Raw genomic sequence first — 12911 nt, 5'->3', positions numbered from 1 at the left:
ACTAAAGTATGATTTGTATTGTGAAGATGTGAATTTTGTCACTGTTCACTTATAGCAACTATTCATTGAATAGCTAACTAATCCTCTGCAGACACGTATGAATTGACATGAACCAATCTGAAATCACATAGCGAATTTGAAGCAAAATATACAAAGCATTTATGTTGCATGCATGTTCAAAAATTACCTCATTTTTTCAGTTTCCCTAACCTTCCTTTTGGCTCATTATAACTGCAGAATTGCTTGTTCTAGAACTTGAAATTTATTTAATCTGTTGGTTTTGGCAAAGACTGATGTCTTGACTGGTTGCAGAGGCCTTGTTGGCAGAATTAATTAGCACTAATAGCATTAATAACATGGTTTCTGCATACCTCGAGGGCTTCACAGTCTTGATGAATTCCACATGGTCCTACAAGAGGAATTAAGCATAAGAACAAACACAAAGGGGATATACAGTCTCATGCTTGCTTACCATTGACATTAAAAGCCAAAATCCTAAACATATCTCTAGAGTATAGATCATTAGAAAATTTATGCAGTCAAAATAGCTTCAGTACATTTAAGGTGGCTATGGAGTATGAGCTGGCTTTTTAACATCTTGGACGAAGTTGCTGCTGTTACTGTTTCCAGGCTATACATTTGATATTTGGAATATTTAACTATGATGAACAGAAGAACTGAGCATTAGTAGGATGAGAGCAAAGTTGAGGATGCAGATGCAACCTTAATCATGTTTCTTCCTGGCTTGTAACATCTGAGTTCATGAGTAAGTGTACAGAGTAATATTTAAGATTGCTATTTTTTCCCTTGAATAATATTTCTATTTTCTGACATTTTTAGCAGCTTTTTTTTTGTTTTTACATGCAGGGGAAACAGAAGACGAACTGTTAGAAATATGCTTTGTCTCTCTGTGTAACTCATGGCATGCCTGTTTGCTTTTCTGTGCATCTTTTTCCTTCTCTATCTTACTTTGTGATTTGGTTGTGAGGATTTATTCACCTGCATTTAGATATTTCTTCAATATCCTGAACACCAGGGTGTACTGTAGGAGATCAGCTTAACACAAATTTTCAAACATACTTCCTTTAGTACTTATGTGACAGTGTTTTTAACTGCTGCAGTGCTATGAAGACCTTAAAGAAGAGAAGGCTTGTTAGAGCTGCTGTGCAGCTCTATATGTTTGAAGTGTGATGTGTGCAATTAAATGCTACACTAACAAGTCAGATGTCTTTGTCTGTTGAAGGGTTGTTAAAGGTCTACCCAAGGCAGGAGAATTGTGTAGATTGGGAATGTCTAAGAGCAGAGTCAAAAGGAAAAACTGAATCACTCTCACGATATTTCTAATGCCTAGCACCTGTGCTCAGCACCCAGGAGAAGTAATCTCTCTGTTAGAAAGCTTAGAGGATAACTGCTGTACAATGCATTGAGTAAGGAACTGATGAATTATTTATAAGGGACAGTCAGAGATGGAAATGTTTGAATTCTGGCTGCAGGGCTGTTGTTCTGCTATGTGCAGTTTGATTGCAGGCCTGTATGGCTCATCCAGTGCTGACTCTAGTGCTATGGCTGAGTGAGCTGGCCATTTGGTTCCTGAAGCAGGAGGACTGGAAATGGGCTTCGGAATAGCCAGTTGTGTTGTGTGCATCAAGTGTACAGAGTGTACATGTACCCAGACATGCTGTTGTTGGTCAGAAGAGAAAGGTCAGAGGAGAGGGAGACCTGGGAAGTTGCAGTGATTGCTAGAAATTGGTAGAGTATACCTTACTGATGCATTTTTTTGTGCTGCCATGCAGGTCCGGGTGCAGGTGAAAAAGAACGGTCTTCCAGTGTGCTTCAATGTGTATTTTTGAACCAGAGGAAGAAGCATTGCTGCCTTTCCTCTAAGTGTATGGTCGGCATAGTTGCAAAGTACTTTGTGGGCTAGAAAGGCTAATATTTAAGTTTCAAAGAGGGAGTTCTCAAGTCTAATGAGATACAGAGCTGCTCTTGTGCTGTTACTGAACTGCAGATACGATCTGAAGTAGAAAATCTTTCATTTCACATTAAAAAGTATCTCGATGTTTCTGATGGTAATTGAAGCACATGTTCAGATAGGATCTTCTAAAGAACCACACGCAAACCATAACTCAGTCTCTGCTCAAGAAAATTTTGTAAGTGGAGGATGTATCTTGTTTTTATCCTGATGCCAAATCTAAAACCTGAAGCGCCAAGTGCACAATAATTTGTCTTGACCATTAAACTCCTTTAATCATGAGACAGGGTGCTGGCCTGATGAATTGTGGAAAAAAAATCATGGAATATTTCCAGAAAATACTGTGATAGCCCATGGGTCAAAAAGCACCAGGTATAAACAGTTGAAGGAAATTAATATTTATCTTTACGGAAAGAACTCAGGCCTGTTTATTCTATTTATTGTGGCATTGCAAGGATGCGTGTTTATTATCTGGCACTGATCCTAGCTGTTACTCAACTCAGTCTGCTAATGGTATTTTTCCTACCTACCCGTGCAGTGAACTCAGTGCTGGCATTGGACTGTAAAGCTGTTGTCTCTACCTCATGCATCATCCTTGGTAGTAAAGTTCTCTGAGGGCTTCTTGCAAAGTAACCTGGGCAGACATCCTCAGGTGGGAAGGTGGGACACAAAATACAACCTCAGTACAAAGCCTGCAATTCTGTAACTATCTCTACATGACCATAACAGAAATAGTATTAGGTGAGTGACCTTTTCACTCTGGCTGAGAGCTGGGCCCTTGGTCACTTTTTGTTGGAACGTTGTGAGCAGCGCACTTCAATGCCTTTCATCATGATTAATTAATCAGGTTCTGTGAAAAATGACATTAAGCCAGCAGTGTTTTTTCATTTTTATAATTTTTATCTACAGCCTTTGTAGGCTTTCATTGACGAAAACAGCTTTCATATAGTGATGAAAACATAAATGCATCATAAAGAGCGTTTGTAGGTATCAAATGAGCAGCACATTTCTCCTGGCAGCATCCTTAAAAGCCTCTAATCCATGCTGGCTGCTTTTCTGCATATCAGACACTATCTGGCAGGGTGGCACCAGCTCCTGTTCCAAGGCACCGCTGAGTGGTTCCTTCAGCTGTGCCCACTGCTCTGTGCAGGCACTGCCCTGGGGCAGAGGCAGTGAGGCAGGAGCACACTCTTCCTCTCCAAAGACTGCGTGAGACCCTGCAAGGAGTAGAGGCCCTCAGCAGTGTCTCTGGCCTGCCTTTCTTTGAGATTTTCCCCGCTGTGTATGAGCACCTCTGAAAGGAGATGACTTTTTGGCATAATGAATGTGCTTACAATGCAGTGGTTTATACAGCATACCAGGCCTATACCCACCTTCTCAGTACCAGTCTGGGGGATTGGTGAGGGAAGCATCAGTGGTGCTCTCTGCCATCTCTGAAAGAGTCTCTCCCAGCTTTTCGGTGTTTTTCTAAAGATGTGTTTCACGGAGATAATTACCTTTCCAGGCCAGAGATCTGTCAGTAAGGTGGGATCTTCCACCGACAGTGGAGATGTGATTGCTGGGAATTGAACAAAAGAGCTCTGAAAGCAGCCAGCTCGTGCCAGCAGGGAATGATCTTGCTGAAAAGCTTTTATTTCAACAGGTTGACAGATCCAAAGAAGACAAAAGAGTTGTTCCTTTTGTTCTAAGCAGTTATGGCTGTTTTCCTCTATTTTTTCCACAATTCCCCTTCTCGACCCCCACCACTGGCTCGTGCAGTTAACCAGGAAATCAGCAAGTCAGGACACGGGAAATGATGCATTGTGGTCAGAGTTTCTGTGGAAACTACAGATTGCAGGCTGAGGTTAAGTGTGCAGCGTCAGCAAACTTTTGTGAAGAGTTAAAGCCTTAGTGACCGATTTTGGTGAATTTTTTCATTTTCACTATTGTAAAGATAAAGGGAACATTTTATTTTGAGGAACAAAGGAGATCAAACTTGTTTTGCTTAAATTTTGCCCATCGCCTGCCAGCCCCCTGGGCTTACCTGTGTGCTTCTAAGTCCATCCCAGTCTTTTGGGAGGGAACTACTTGTCCTGAGTGGGGATTCTCAAGCCCTGTGTGCTGTGCTTTGATATTCAAGTATGACTCCCCTGGCATTAAATGGAAAAAAAAAAAACACTTTTAAAAAGCATGATTTTGGCAGTTTTATGAAGCCAAATGATAAAGGTTTTGTTGGTGGTTTCCCCTCTCTTATCATTCCCCTCTTCAAAATCTAACAATAAAACAGTATTACAACAGTAACTAAGGACCTTTTCTTTTCCCAAAGATTTTGCCCAGGGAACTGCTTTGTCCTGCCTGTCCCCCCAAGCAACTTTAGGAGTGTCATGGGTATGCAATCTCTGTGCACAAATCTTTGCCTGCAGTTTTTTTGTTTCTTTTTTTTGGAAGACCACACAGCAGGGAGTAAAAACGTCTTAATTACTTCCTGCCCACTGACCGGTATTGAGAAGTCAAAAAAATCTTATCAATTATTACAAAATACATATTTCTTTCATAGGTTTCTTTTACCTTCAATGGCTGTTTTGCCATGTCTTCACTAAAGCAAATGCTGGATTGCTGTGAGATTGAGGTGGAATAAGTTCTCTTGCTCAGGGATCATTAAACTGGCACCTGGAATTAACGTGCATCTCTATTAGTCTACATTGTTGTATTAAGGAAAAAAAAAAAAAGGGGGGGAAATGGTATATTTGTACTGTTGAGCAGTCCTATCAGGAATTACTGTGGTATTACAGCAGACTAGTGGAATTGTTCTGATTTTATTGTTTCTATCATTTTGCTGCTGACTCTACTTGAATATTTTAGAAAATTGTCAGTGGTAGAACTGGCCTGTTAACAGCAGAGCTTACATTGCAGGTCAGATTTGAGATCTCCTTAACTGAGTTTTGGGTCCAAAGTCTGGTCTCAACATCATACATATTCAAGTAACTTCAGCTCTAGTTTGGATAGTTGTATTTGTCATTTTCAGAAAGCAGACACTGATGAGGTGCAGCAGATGAAGAGGTGATGATAGTTCTATAAAATTGCACCTGATTATTTTTCAGTGATAGGCAAAATGTAGCTTTAGTTTTGGTTCTGCTCATGTCAAACTGAGTGGAAATTTTGCCATTGATTTAAATTAGGAAAGTCAGGTCAGAAAATGTAATTTTGTTGTAAGACCTGTAAAAGCACGGCATTAATTTTCCCATGTGGAATATGGTAAGTTGCAGTTATGGAAATGTGAAACAGAAAACATACCGGCGTGACTAAAATACTGACACTGAAGTCCTTGCTGAATTATTCAAATTGGGCTGAAGCCTAGTGCTTTCCTCTTTCTTCAAATCCAAGGTTTGTAGGAAGAAAATAAAAGAAATCTATCCAATTTCTAAATCTATTTGCTGCATTCCCAATCTAAAAGCGGTTAGATATGCAGAACTCCTATGTCTCTCTAGATATTGAGTTGAGGACACAGCTGCTGGAATTCACATCACGATGGCAGCGTTGTGAGATCTGGAGTGCTGCCCTTCCTTCTCTTTCCAGGCAGATCTTGTCCACAAGGTCTGTCACAAATCACCACACTTTACAGCTACATGTTCTCGGTAGATCTCTAGTCAAATCTTACGCTTTGGATTATATTTAATACTAGACATTTATTACTGTGTGGAGCACTTCAGCAGCACTAATCTGTATGGATGGGACATCCAGAAGAAGGAGGTGCTTTCGGAGGTGACGATAATGACTGAGGCATTCATTCTTTGTCAGATGCTTGAGGAGGTTTGACAGACTGCTCTTGTTTTAATGGTGACTCGGTGCTGTGCTGTTTTGTGGCTCCTTGTCAACAGTTGGTATGCCAACTGACCACTAGTGTGCTTGAAGGCAGAGAGCAGGCAGAGTACTCCAGACTCACGTCACCTGGGGCCAGGTTTCTAAAGGCTTTTATGGATTGAAATAGGAATAAGCCACCTAAGGACATAGAAAGTAAAATAAAATAAAATAAAAATAAACAAAACAAAACAAAAAAACAACACCATAAAACCTAGTCCTTGCTTCTTAGTGTACCAATCACATCCAGCAAACACTTGTTTTCTCTCAATCCTGAAAGCACAAGACATGCTCTGTGGATCAAGTAATGCTAGGGAAGTGTTTGGAACAAAATATCATTTAAAACTGGCACTTCAGCCACTGCTGGCAATGGCCATCTAATTGAAGAGACCTCATTTGTTACTCAAGCCACACAGGAGCTCATTGCAACAGACTGTAAACTAATTGCTACCCTAGTTTAAAAATTAGGGAAATAATTAGGGCTTTGTTTTGTTTTGGACGCTTCTATTTTTGTGAATTCAGTTTGAGAGGGAATGCCACTAGAAGGACAGAAGATTGAGGGAGAAGCAGAGACTTGGACAGAGTAATCTATCCTCTAAACTACAGACATGCTGACTTCTGGTGTGAGAAGATCTTGCTGAATCCTTAGAGGGCAGGAATCCTCAATGCTTGGCTTGAAAAATGTTGTGGCTTTGTTTATTTATTTATTTTCCTATTTTGATAAGTGCTTTCTATTGCATTTAAAATATAGTAAGTCTTCAACAGGATGGGTTGGGATCCTTGCATGGTTTTCTTCTTGGAATCAAGAAAGAAGGAAGCAGAGGGAGGCGAGCTGTGCCAACTGTGTGTGTGGTTAGTTTTAATCGTTTTTGCCCCGTAACTGAAATTCTGTCATTTAGCAGGGAACAGTCAGGACCGGAAGGCTCAGGGTTTGTGCATTCAAGCCACACTAGAAATAGGGTCAAGGGTTTGGCTCCCTCTCTCTTGGGTTGCTTCATGCAGAGATGCCTTGAGGAACACAACAAGAGCCCCTGCTACTGCATGTCATTTGGAGATCCTTGTGTTTTGCAGGGAGGGAGATCTGTACCTTATATCTGGATAAATCCTTGTAGCTCTTCTCCAGGTTTCCCTTTTATTGGACAGGTGTCATATGCTGAAGGCCAGTTGGCAAGCCAGTTGTTTTGCTGGGAAGGAGGGAGGAACAAGAAGAAAAGCAACTCTGAGATCCCCATTGTTCCTAGGACAGAGCTGATGATGCTTCAAAGAAGCTTTTTCTTTCAGACTTGCTCCATTCCCCTCAGAGCTGGGACCAGCCCAACCCAGCACTGCTGCCGTCATTTTGCTTGCCGCAGCTCAGTGCTGGAATTCACCTGGCAGCTTTTCATATTGGCCACACAGAAAAACTCTGACTGCTCCCTAAGATGGTGGAGGTTGGTAACACACTTGAGATGGACCAATTAAAATGGGAAGCCTGTTTCAAGTTTGTTTCCGTTTCATTTTCAGAGCAGATGTGGTACTGAGGAGCTGAATTCCTTTTCCAATTACAATAAATAAATATCCCTCCAAAGAGTTTTTCATGGACACTGTAATGATTGAATTATACAGCCATGTCCTTTGGTGTGGCAGTAGACATCTCCTCAGCCCCTTAGCATTACAGATTCAAAAACAGATCTCTGATGTATTACTTTGTGTCACAGCATAGGTACCCTTTTATTAATCTGTAATTGCAGGACCAACACCTAGCAAAGGCTGCTTATTGCTGGTGATTACACGGTAATTACACTCAACTGATTCCAAATCAGTAATTGTTAATGATTCCTAGCAATACTCTCTAAATAATAATAATAATATTCTGTAATTTCCTAGTGATTAGAGTAAACACTTAGGGTGATCTAGCACTGTTGCACACTTGCTTTTTGGCTTGCAAAATGAAGATATGTGACTGCTGGAGACCAACTTTTTACATGGGCAGACAGTACTAGGACAAACAGGAATGGCTTTAAACTAAAAGAGAGAAGATTTGAGGTAGATGTTAGGAAGAAAATCTCTACTCAGAGGGCAGTGAGGCACTGGAAGGGACAGGCTGCCCAGAAAAGCTGTGGATGCCCATCCCTGGAGATGTTCAAGGCCAGGTTGGATGGGGCCCTGGCAGCCTGAGCTGGTGGGTGGCAGCCCTGCCCATGTGAGGAGAATTGAAACTGAGTGGGCTTTAAGATCCCTTCCAGCTCAGCCATTCTATGATTCTGTAACTGTACTGAGTATCCTCTGGCTTTTAGGATTTGTTGTGCAGGAATTTGATTTCATTCTCCTTAAAATAATTACCAGGCATTACATTGCGTTTGGTGGCATTAATCACGATTTGTGCTGATGTAACTGAGACCAGTTTCAGACTCAAAGGTTTCAATTACAGATTAAAAGGACATAGAAGTATTTGGGGGATTATTACTTACTACATGGTTTGTTGTCAGCCTGTCCTTGTAGGCTGGCAGTGACAGATTGCACTGTCAGACAGAAGCTCCAGACATGGCAAGCCGAAGACCTGAGGCCTGCAGTGCTGGATTACTCGAGCAGAAGGCTTTGTAGTAGCAGAGCGGTTGCTGCTCACCAGTTCCATACACATTCATATTGGGCAGGAGCCATGAACTGAAATACAAACCACATTATATACATAAGTTTTCCTTGACTGTAGATCTGTCTAGTTTTGTGTATGATGGAACATTTTGAGGACACTTTTTGTTTACTTTACAACTGGCGAGAGCTTTGGCAGGGATTATATTCCCCTTGTGAATATTTCTAAGCAAAGATATGGCAGAATGTCAGCATCCCAGTGGGATACAGTTTGAATACAACAAAAAAGCAGTGTCTAGAAGGGTTTGGGAGGAGGAAAAAGAGGCCGAATGCGGTTAAATTATAATAGCATCGTGATTAAAATTCCCCTGGCTTCTGAGATGAGTATATAACTTTGTTTTACTGAAGGTATTTGTCCATTAGTTTCTTAAGACAGCTGAATGAAAATGGCCATTCATACCTCTGACTAGCCTTGCAGACATGCATACCTATGAGTGCCAATTAATCTTCTATTACCTTCCTGTTTAAAAGAGAAAATCAGGAAAAACAAAACAAAAACAAACAAAAAAACCCAACAACAACCCACCTGCTTTATCAGTCCAAAGGTTCATTGTTCTCTTTTTACTCTGGTATAAATCCTCACAGTGAAAATAAATGTGGTTGTCAACATGAAAGAAAAAAAAAAATGCAAAGGAAAAAAGGAATCTGACTCTCTGCAGAAGGATTAAGCTGTAAGACAAAAAAGGTATTTGTACATTTCACATCGCAGTAGACCTGCATTTCTTCTTCATTTTTTTTTTTTTTTTGTATGAGTTTTATTGGTAAAAATTGGTTTTAGTTAAAACTAAAGCATTCTATTTCTTGCAGTAAAGAGTGTAAAAATGTTTCATGATGTTGCAGTACTTTCTGATTTTGAGCCTGTAATACTGTGAGACATCTGGATACTTTTTTCCTCTAAGTAGGTTGACCCTTCTGCAGTTCTCTTGAGTGAAATCCTGGCTTCATTAAAATCAAAAGCAAAATTCTTATTGACTTCTGTGGGCCAGGATTTCATCTTGGCATGCTTTCCAGAAGACTCTTTCCTCTTTCAGGCCGTGGCTCTGTGGAACACTTAAACATATGCTTACCTCTCAGAAAGTCTATTTGTTAGTGGAAAAATGCTCTTTAAAATATGTTCATTGCCAAAATAGGTAATGCTAGCACCACTCAGAGACATCAGTTGAGAGAAAATACTTTTTGAAAGAAATGTTCCAGTTGAATTCATTTTATCCTGTGAACACTTAGCTTGCTTGTGAGACTCCAGTGGGTGCACTTTTCCTTTGGATTTGCCTCGTAACGTTTCATCCCTGGCTTCCATAGAAGCTGGAGTGCTTTGATGAATATTGCCATGGAAATAATTAATTCCAGCGTTTCTTGAATTCTGTCTTAGAAGTAGTTGAAAGAAGAGGGAGTAGAGAATCAGAAAACAGAATAGCCAGTTTAAAAGCATGTGGCTCATAAAAAGGTTATGCTGTTGCCATTGTTTTTCCAAGGAAGAATTTAATTAGTTGCCTGTTCACTACTTGGCTTTTTATGCTGTTCAGATGTACAATAAAAAATAATAATTAAAAGAAAAAAAGTTGAAAATAATCAATTTGCTTATACCTTAAACATTCTGACAAATAAAGGACCTCAAATATTGTTATTCTGAAGAAGGAAGTGTATTGCTGAGGGCATCTCACTAGTGTCAATATTTGCTTCTCTTAATGTGTGGCAGCATGTTATGCATGGGTGTCACAAATGAAGAGCGAATTAGAGCAAACTACACCTTGTGTGAATCCTCCTAAGTATTACTGAGCCTTTTACCTTTGGTGAAAGCCTGAAACTTTATTGCTGATTACTCACGGTCCATTCATTCCCTCACATTCCTTGCAAAGTAGAGCTCAATGGTATTTAACGTGGTGTGAAAACAAGGGCAGAAGCAGGTCTTGCTCGTGGAAATGTAGAGAGGCATATGAGCCAGTGCACTGAGAAAGCTGTGACGGAATGAACGACTGCTATAATTTGCATTCATCTTGTTAGTTTGTACACAGAATGCCCTAAAGAGAGACTTTTTCTGTGAGTCAATATGAGCAGATGGAAATAAGAGACCTAGTAATAAAACATGCACTTAAAAAAAGACATAAAACTTTACTGGGACAAGCTGCCCAGAGAGATTGTGGAGTTTCCTTCTCTGGAGATATTCAAAACCTGCCTGGATGCCTTCCTGTGAGACCTTCTTAAAGGAACTTGCTTTAGCAGAGGGGTTGGACTTGATGATCTCCAGAGGTCCCTTCCAACCTCAATGATTCTGCAATTCTGTGACATGAAGGCAGAGAAAATTGAACACGGCTCCCAGTTAGTATTAAGATGAGAACAGTTGTACTAGTGTGAAGAAAGGAAGAATTTGGCCTGGTGGATGTCGCTACCTGGGTTTATGTACATATGTTGAACACTGGGAGCACAGTGCATTGATCATTAGAACTTTGAGGTGCTAGATAACCTACCTACCTCCTCAGAGGTAGAGAAACGCATACATGTTGTATGCAAAAGTTAAAACAATACAGAGAGAAAATCTGTGATATCTGTGATATCTGTGATATCCCTGTACGAGCCGTAAATGTTTGAATTCTAAGAAGACACTCCCCTGATATTTCCATTAACTGAACCCAGCATCCCAGGAGAAGGTGAAAGGGAGGAGAACGAGTGTTCACTTTTCCTGCAGAGGAGCATTTTCTCATACCTATGACTAAGAAAGGGAATTTTGCAACTAAGCTTGTTTTTCATTTCTGTCTACTATGTTTCTTTGCACAATAAAAGCAGAAAACTATTTTTTTCACTTGACTGGGAGAGGAAAGGAGCAAAGAGGCATGTGTTGGCCCAGTGTCTGATGGAAGAGAGAGGGTCAGGCTTGCGACCCTGAAAAACACACCCTTTGAGATTCAACCCCATTTTGAGTCTTTCTGTCTTTGTTGTGACTTTGAACTTTCTTGCACAGCAGACATTTTGTAACAACTTTCTTGTTCTCTGTTTCCTGCTTATCCTTCCTCTGTGGTCCTGAGTTAATGCAGTCTGTGGCAATCCACTGCTGGTTATTTCCATGACTCTTAGGCTGCAATCTGTGAGGCTACAGCACTTCTCCCACCCCTTCCTGGGATCTTCCCGACTCTTTCCTACTGCCTGTACTTTCCATACCTAGATGCAGCCCTGGCAGGTTGTGTATAAGACTCAAACACTCAGCTGCACTTGAGAGGCTCTTTGTGCTGACTAAAGGCACCTCTGGTCTTCCCTGGTGCCAACACATAGTAAATTCCCTCTAGCAAAGGACCCCACCATCTCTCAGAAGTCAGGGTAGTGCCCAGATTGTCATGTCTAATTCTAGTGCTGGCATAGGAAAACCAGCAAAATCTATGTCCTATACGTGCTATCTGAAGACAAACAGAAGAAAGATGGTAAACAGTTTTCTTGAAATGTAGTAAGCCTTACACATAGTCACTTACAGGCCTCAGGCTGCGTTTAAGGCATAAGCTTTTGACTCTGTATTGGGGCAGGTTGCTTTGCATGGTAAAGTGTCTGCCCTTCCATATCAACAGATTACTTATTTCACAGCCTGATACAAAAAGCGATAAGATGGTCTACTCTTAGGAATGGTATTACTTTTAAGAGTGAAAAAAATCCTGAGCAATTCATGAGCAACTGAAAAAAATTGCTTACGTGTGGCTCACAGCATGGCTCATGTTTTAATAGACAAATCATCTCCTGGATACTTCACAACCCATTCAAGATTATTTATATCCTCTCCCATTTGAGATTACAACATTTCCCTGATGGCAATTACAGAATGGCCTACCTGAAATAGCAGTACAAAGGAGTCTCTGATCTTTCACTTCAGAGAGAGCATCCAGAGATGAAGGGCAGAGCCAGCCAGTCAGCTCAGGGGATCCGTGTCTGCCAGATCCACAGAGCTTTGGGAGTTTCTGCTTGGCACAGTGCTCTTCTAAACTGGGCACAAGAGCGAGGGAGGCAGACCTGTTTGCTGCTGGCCTTAAACAAAATAGGCAGTCTTGAAACAAATTGTACCTTCTGGTGAGTTTAAATTAGATAAATATTGCATAAACCTACTGGCTACTTTGGTTATTTATGAACTCACATAATAATTTAATTCCTGAAGCAGGAAACACTCAGACCTCAAAATGTTTTGCAACTGAGCTCTGTGACTTGAGGTCACTGAATAACTGACCTATGGATATTTTCCTTTGCCTAGAAAACGTACCTGCAAATATCTGGAAGTCTAATCAGGGTGAATTTTAGCTATGGTATGTGTGACTGGGTATTAAGCACTCTTACAGTGCTTCTATCAGATGTGCTTATTTATATTAATTGAAGCTTAATGTCAGCTACAAATTTTGTCTGAATAAATTTGTATGTTTGATGTTCAGTTTCTTATGGTACTTCATACAACATCCAAACTATAAACGTGCCATGTTGGTCAATAAAACTTTGGAAATTAACTCTC

General features: G+C 40.6%; 1 long non-coding RNA gene across 3 annotated transcripts; it reads right to left on the bottom strand.

The window, feature by feature from the left end:
- Positions 1-3583: 3583 nt before the first annotated feature.
- On the bottom strand, positions 3584-10959 carry LOC146544651 (uncharacterized). Of its 3 annotated transcripts, XR_014882367.1 has the most exons (6): positions 8964-10959; positions 8260-8452; positions 5246-6993; positions 4520-4621; positions 3996-4101; positions 3584-3894 (listed from the first exon to the last, which is right to left on the bottom strand). It is a non-coding gene; the product is annotated as an uncharacterized LOC146544651 (long non-coding RNA). The 3 variants fall into 3 exon arrangements; XR_014882366.1 differs by having other exon boundaries at positions 3584-4101; XR_014882365.1 differs by having other exon boundaries at positions 3584-6993.
- Between the last annotated feature and the right edge of the window lie 1952 nt (positions 10960-12911).

Source organism: Meleagris gallopavo, chromosome 3 (genome assembly GCF_905368555.1).
Source record: "Meleagris gallopavo chromosome 3, MGAL_WU_HG_1.1, whole genome shotgun sequence".
Taxonomy (NCBI): domain Eukaryota; kingdom Metazoa; phylum Chordata; class Aves; order Galliformes; family Phasianidae; genus Meleagris; species Meleagris gallopavo.
This window is presented reverse-complemented; position numbering and strand designations above follow the sequence as displayed.